The sequence below is a fragment of the Eublepharis macularius genome, chromosome 6 (genome assembly GCF_028583425.1).
Source record: "Eublepharis macularius isolate TG4126 chromosome 6, MPM_Emac_v1.0, whole genome shotgun sequence".
NCBI lineage: Eukaryota > Metazoa > Chordata > Lepidosauria > Squamata > Eublepharidae > Eublepharis > Eublepharis macularius.
This window is the reverse complement of record NC_072795.1, coordinates 30739501-30746207: the sequence shown is the minus strand read 5'-3', so window position 1 is coordinate 30746207 and position 6707 is coordinate 30739501.

The following is a 6707-nucleotide window of genomic DNA, read 5'->3' as shown; positions in this document are numbered from 1 at the left end:
ATTTGTTTCCCCTAAAAAGCTGTGGGGAAATTTGGATTTGGGCTGTGGTGCTGAGTAAGTTGGGTGCTTAACTCTTCCTCTGTGCAGTTATCAAAATGGGCCCAATCCTTATCCAGGTCTTGACACAAATCCCCACACACACTACTTTTGAAAACCAAAAACCACATTAGGATGATTATCTCTAACATTACCACATGGTTTGGCCTTAATCTGTTCCAGGGTGATCCTGAATAGACATTTTCTTGCCTAAGTAACACTGGCATAATTCGCTAGTGACCCAAGGTTTTTGCTTGCCTGTTGGGGCAGGAACATTGTACATTGTACATTGGACAAACCAGCCAACCTCTACGCAAAAGAATAAATGGACACAAATCTGACATTAGAAATGGAAACGTCCAAAAACCAGTGGGAGAACATTTCAATCTACCAGGACATTCCACCAAAGACTTAAAGGTCGCTGTGGTTCAACAGAAACCTTTCAAAAACAAAATCCAACGGGAGGCTGCTGAATTGGAATTCATATGCAAATTTGACTCTGTCAAGCGGGGACTGAATAGAGACTATGAATGGTTATCACATTACCACAGGTAACAGATTCTCTTTACAGAGGCGTGATCTGGGGGAGCCCAGTGACGCCTGGTGTGAGCTTTCGGGGACCACAGTTCTCTTTGTCAGATGCAACTGGCAGGGAGAGCTGTGGTTACCGAAGGCTTATACTACATAGGAATTGGATACCTTCACTGCTACAAACTGACTGCACACCAAAAGGAAATGTTTACATTTCCAAGCAAAGGAATGTTTTGATTGCCTCTATGCTAATTGCATTCTGCCTTCTTGTGATTTATGCTCCCCTCCTTCCCTCTCTTTCCCCCTCCTCTTCTGTATCTGCCCAGTTTTGATCAGGCATCTGACGAAGAGAACTTGATTCTTGAAAGCTTATGCTATAATAAAATTGGTTAGTCTTAAAGGTGCTACTGGACTCTTTTTGATTTTCCTAGTTTTATGGACTAGGATCTGGATGACCCAGATTTGATTCCGTAGAAGCCATAGAAGCTTACTAGGTGATGTCGGTCCCATCACACTCTCTCAGCCAAACCCACCTCACAGGGTTTATTGTGAGGAAAAAATGGAGGAGAGGAGAATGATGTAAAATAAAAATAAATCAAAAATAAGGATCAAATCTTGAATCTGCTACAAACAGTATAGATTGGTGCATAGCTTTCCTACATCCTAGGACATCTTCCCAGTCTTCAATTAATTCCGCAAAGCAAGCCTGTTTCAGAAGGGCCTTTATAAGTTATTAATGGATGTCAAATTTACAATGTTACCTTCCTTCACCAAAGTCAAACTGCCAACCTAAGGGTCCAACTAAATGTGCAGATTCCCCAGATTCAACTTGGGTTTCTTACAACCTCACAGCAACTGTGAGGAATGGCTGTTAAAAAACAAAACAAAAGAGAGCCCAAACAGCCTCAGAATGCCACTACAGGGGAAGGAAGAGCTCCTGCCCCCCCCTAGCTGTTTCCCAGAATGGGGGGGGGGATTTCCCCTCCCATTTTTACTGTTCCACATGCACAGAATATGCTAAGTAGATCAGCAGAAACAGAGCCCCCCCCCTCCTACCTGCTTACTGTTTTGGAAAACAGCTTGAGGGGAGGAGGAATTGCTCATGGTGGTGTTCTGAGGCCCTTTGGGCTCTCCTATATTTTTAAAAAACCATTCCCCACAATTGCTGTGTGGCTGCAGAGAACCTGAGTTGAGTCTGGGGAACCTGGACCCAGATCTTTAAAAACCAGCACTATTGGTTTGACCCCCCCCCCATGCCACCCTATCAACTCAGACTCTTCACTGACACTGACATGCTGATAAAGTATAATATAGATTTCTAAAATTTGGTGGTGATTGGGGGATTAATGATAATTTCCTTGCCAGGTTAACTATAGTAATGTTTGAAAGAATACAGATGGAAAAGAACCTTCAGCAGTGTGTAATGTGGGAGAGGGGACTCAGGGCACAAACTTAGCAGATCTAATCAGAAGTAAGTCCCATTTCTATACAAGGGGGCTTACTCCCAGTCAGTGAGCTTTAGTGCAAAAACTTCACTTTTCATCTGTGAAATGTTGGAAGTATGAAACTACCATTCCATATAGAAAGGAGCAGCAGAGTACTCAACAGCCTGGATTAACTTGTCTGGGGTGAATAGGACTCTCTGTTCTTGCAATCTTTTATACAGAAAAACAGAAATTTGAATCATTCTCCTGCATGCCAAGATACATTCTTCAGATTGTTTTAAGACAGGAAAATATTTCCGTTGTTTCTCTGTGTTCTTTTTTGACAGGGAAAATGTAAGAATGGAAAGAAAAAAGCCAGTCCATATTATATAGGAAAGAGGGGGGGCAGAGAGTTAGATGGGGAAGGTCCTGGTTTGAGGAACCCCAAAATATTGTTAAACTGGGGAGCGGGCATCAAATTAAAATAAAAAAGGTTTGCTGTGGACTTATGAATCCTCTACAAGTGTTAGCATAAGCTGTAAAATAAAGAAACGTCACTTGAACAATTCTTCGTCACACCCAAATTTTGGTTGACCATGTGGATTTTTCTACTCTTGCTGAATAGTTATTGAAGAAGCAGTGCCTACCGCGTGTACCTTGAAATTTGTCTTGTCAGACAGTTACTGTAAACACAAGACCCCTGCCAGCAAAATATGGCAAAAGTATATTTGGTCTTTTGTCTTTTACCTGGTAGGGATTGGCAACACCTGCATTCTTGAGCCTGGAGAGAAAAAAAACCTATTCTGCAGATCCCAGTGTTGGAATCAGAAGCATATTTAGATTTTAAAAAGCTAACTCTCGGGTGCTGAGGGGTTTAAACTTGGAAACTTGCAGAGCAGGGATCTTTTCCATGCAACCCAGTGCCTCCGGATTTGCCTGTCAGTATGGCAGACAGTTTGAGGTGGCATACAAACATAACTTTCAAGAATCCTTATGGCCCAGAGGCTATCATTATGTAATAAGCAGCTTCCAATCTTCTTTCTGTCAGCTAGCACTATTTAACACCATATTACTAGCATTTGAGATGTAGGGTTGCCAGCTGGTGGCTGGAGATCTCCTAGAATTACAGCTGATTTCCAGGCCACAGAGATCAGTTTCTCTGGAGAAAATCAAAAAGAGTCCAGTAGCACCTTTTTGGACTCTTTTTGATTTTGCTACTACAGACTAACATGGCTAACTCCTCTGGATCTGGAGAAAATGGCTGCCTTAGAAGGTGTGCTGTATGACATTATACCTTGCTGAGGTCCCGCCACACCCCAAACCCTGCCCTTTCCAGATTCCACCCCCAAAATCTCCAGAATTTTGCAACCTGGAGCTGGCAATTCTATTGGATGCCAGTAAACTAAACCCAGTGGTGAAATATTAAAGTGAAAGACTCATCTCTCTTTGAAGTTCTGAAAAAAAAATCTTGTAAAAGTAAAAAAACCTCTTACGTTGCTATTCATATGTTCTTGCCTGCTGCTAGCCATACTGTGAAATCCTAAGCAGAGTTGAAATAAATGGGCTTAGACAGGAGTAACTCTGCTTTGGATTTCACTGATAGGCTTGCCAGTCACATTCTGGCAACCAGTGGGAAATGGTGGGGCAGAGAATTCCAAGTTTCGGGGCCACAGAAGTTATCCCTAGTTAGATGATGTCACTTCTGGGATATGCATCATTGCGCCAGGTGATGCTGTAGCATTTGCCCCAAATTCTATAGTTTAACCATAGAGTTTGGGGCAAATGTTAGGATGTCACCTGGCGCAATGATACCACTTCCAGGTTGCTCCAGAAGCTATGACAACACACTGGGGCTCATGCACACCTATTTCGCTAGGCATTTCTTTCTGCTGCCCAGCCGAGTGTCAGTAGGCAACAGGAGCTGGGGGCAGGACATTCGTCATTACCACCAGAGAGATGAGACTAGCCATGGTGAGTTAGGGACCCTCTGTATACAAAAGCAGCAAGCTTCTGGATACGGGATAGAAGGCAGCATCTGGGGAAAGATCTTGTCCTCTGAGCTCTGTTTGTTGGCCATTCAGGGCCACTGGTTTGCTTCTGTATGAAACAGGATGCTGGACTAGACAGACGGCTGATCTGATCTAACAAGGCTTTTATGTTCTTAAGGATGGTCAAAATTTGTGCCACAGTTTTATTAAGATATGGTCGGGCTGGCAAGACCGAGACAGAACTGCTTCCAAACAATGGTGTAACAACCTTGCCTTGGGGTTTAAAATGGCTTTGCAATGGATGAAAGTAGAAATTACTACAATTTTATATATTTAACTTGGCTATTTATTTAAAGACCTTTTATGAAGTATTCTTTCTCATATCCTGTTTTTAGAAGCAGCTATTTGTTTAGCAGTCAATTAATTTAACTTGCTTCATCTCCGAAACATATTGTTTACAGTGTGTCATTCCCCCCTGCCCCCCTCCTCTTTTTTTATAATGTATCACCAGGCTCATAATTGCTAACACATGTCTTATGAAATGAATTTGGACACAATACGATGTTCCTGTTCTGATTTAAGCATTTCACAACTAGATTGTATAAAAACAAATTGTTATATCCTGAATTTTTTAAAAAAAATATTTGTAACTACTTCTAATCCCTAAACAATTGTTTCTCCAGCTATTGCAAACAGAATGCAGAACTGTTCCTTAGCTTCTCAAGGGCAGCTAGGAATATCAATGGCTCAGGAGGATCATTAGATAAGATTGTCACCAGGGCCTCATGGACACCATGGTGCCCACCGATGTTTTTTATGTTGCCCACTTGTTTCTTCCCCCAAATGCCTCTTCTTCAAAGCACCAGTATAGGCTTTCCTCTACTCCACTGGAGCAAGAGGTGCTTCAGAAGAACCAGTTGGTGTAGTGGTTAAGAGTGGCAGGACTCTAATCTGGAGAACTGGGCTTGATTCTCCACTGTTCCGCTTGAAGCCAGCTGGGTCACAGCTTCTCGGCGCTCTCTCAGCCCCACCCACCTCACAGGGTGATTGTTATGAAGGTAATAATAACATACTTTGTAAACCGCTCTGAGTGGGCATTAAGTTGTCCTGAAGGGCGGTATATAAATTGAATATTATTATTATTAGAAGATCCCAGGAGGATTTGCCTTGCACCTGGCTAGTTGCAGTTGGAAATAGAGTGCTGGAGTAGTTTAATCTATCAAGGCTCTTCTTATTCTTTTAACCAGAAGCACAATTAAGATTCTCAACTAGGCAGCAATGATGGGAGTGGAAAATAAACCAATTCTTATTTTTGTAACATGATCAGTCAAAATCATTTGACTTTTCCATTAATTTTGGAGTATTATCAAGCCAGTCTTGTGGATATGTCAGCCCTCAATAAGACTGTGATTCTCCATGTCCTCAAATCTCTATTCTCGAAGATTTTTCAGGGTATGGCAAGCCACACCATCAGAACATGTCTTGGGACATTTAAAACAACAGTTTGGCAGTTGTTTATTAAAATCCTCAGTGTTAAAGGCAACTTTGATTGGACTTGTAGAAAATAGTTATGTGAAATGGCCTTAAGTGGAAGCCCATCTAATCTTATACATGACAGTGGCAGATCCCAGTTTTTATATGAGAATCTACTCTGTATATATAAAGTGTGAATTGGTTGTGATGCGGAAACTTCTACTTGCTCTGTGCAACACATGTGTTCCTCTTGCAGTCCCTTCTGCAAATATTTTTCTACTAGCTGGTATCAGAGCCCCCCTCAAAAAATACCTGAGGCAATGGACTGCAACAGTGAGAACAGCAGGTCAAAGAAAGGTTTAGCATTCCCCTCTGCTTACTTGTTTAGCTCTTTACATTGCATACCACTTTCCATATGAATCGGAAAGGCTTGCGTTGAAGAATATGCTGCCACTATTAGGATCTTTCCCACACATAAGATGCCAAGAGCAGGGGACTGGGAGACTTACCAATGTGCTGACATTACTACCTGTGTGCCTGGAAATGACATCAGAGCATTGCCAGGGATACTCCAGTGTGACATGGTACACCATGGTTTCCCCTACCCAGTCTCTCCCTTCCATGCCCAAGGCACCAGTGGGCATAGAAGGGAATTGCTGGGAGGCCTCCTACTACAGCGGGAGGCCTGGTGCCCCTATTCACACAGGTTATTTGTTCTAGGTTTGATGCTATTGAGAAGATTTTTTTTCCCTGCTTCCCCACAGAATTGTAATTCACTGGTGCAATACCAGGGGTTTCCCCAGCTTTTCTCTGATCTTTCCCATACTTGATTTGCTGCAGACTTTTGTGAGAGATCGTACCAAAGCTGGATGGTTGTTGTGTAAGATTTTCTGACCCTGCTCATATGGCCATTTTGCTTGCTCCAGTCCCCATGTAAATCTTTGTCAAGGTTATAAGTTAAATACATAAAGTGCGAAATGCTCAGTCGTCCTCCAAAGCAGCCCCCTTCCAAGTGGGGGATGGTCTACACTCTGGAAAAGAAATTGACAACATATTTATTGACTTTTATACCAGTTGGACTGTCTGGAATTATTTTGGAGCATTATGGTCATTAACTGGAGTCAATTGAGATTGTATATGTAGTATGTCTTTGTATTTCACATGTAGTTTACACTGAGCATTTCGCACTTTATGTATTTAACTTATAACCTTGATAAAGATTTACATAATACTTATATCTTTAGATTAGTTTTGC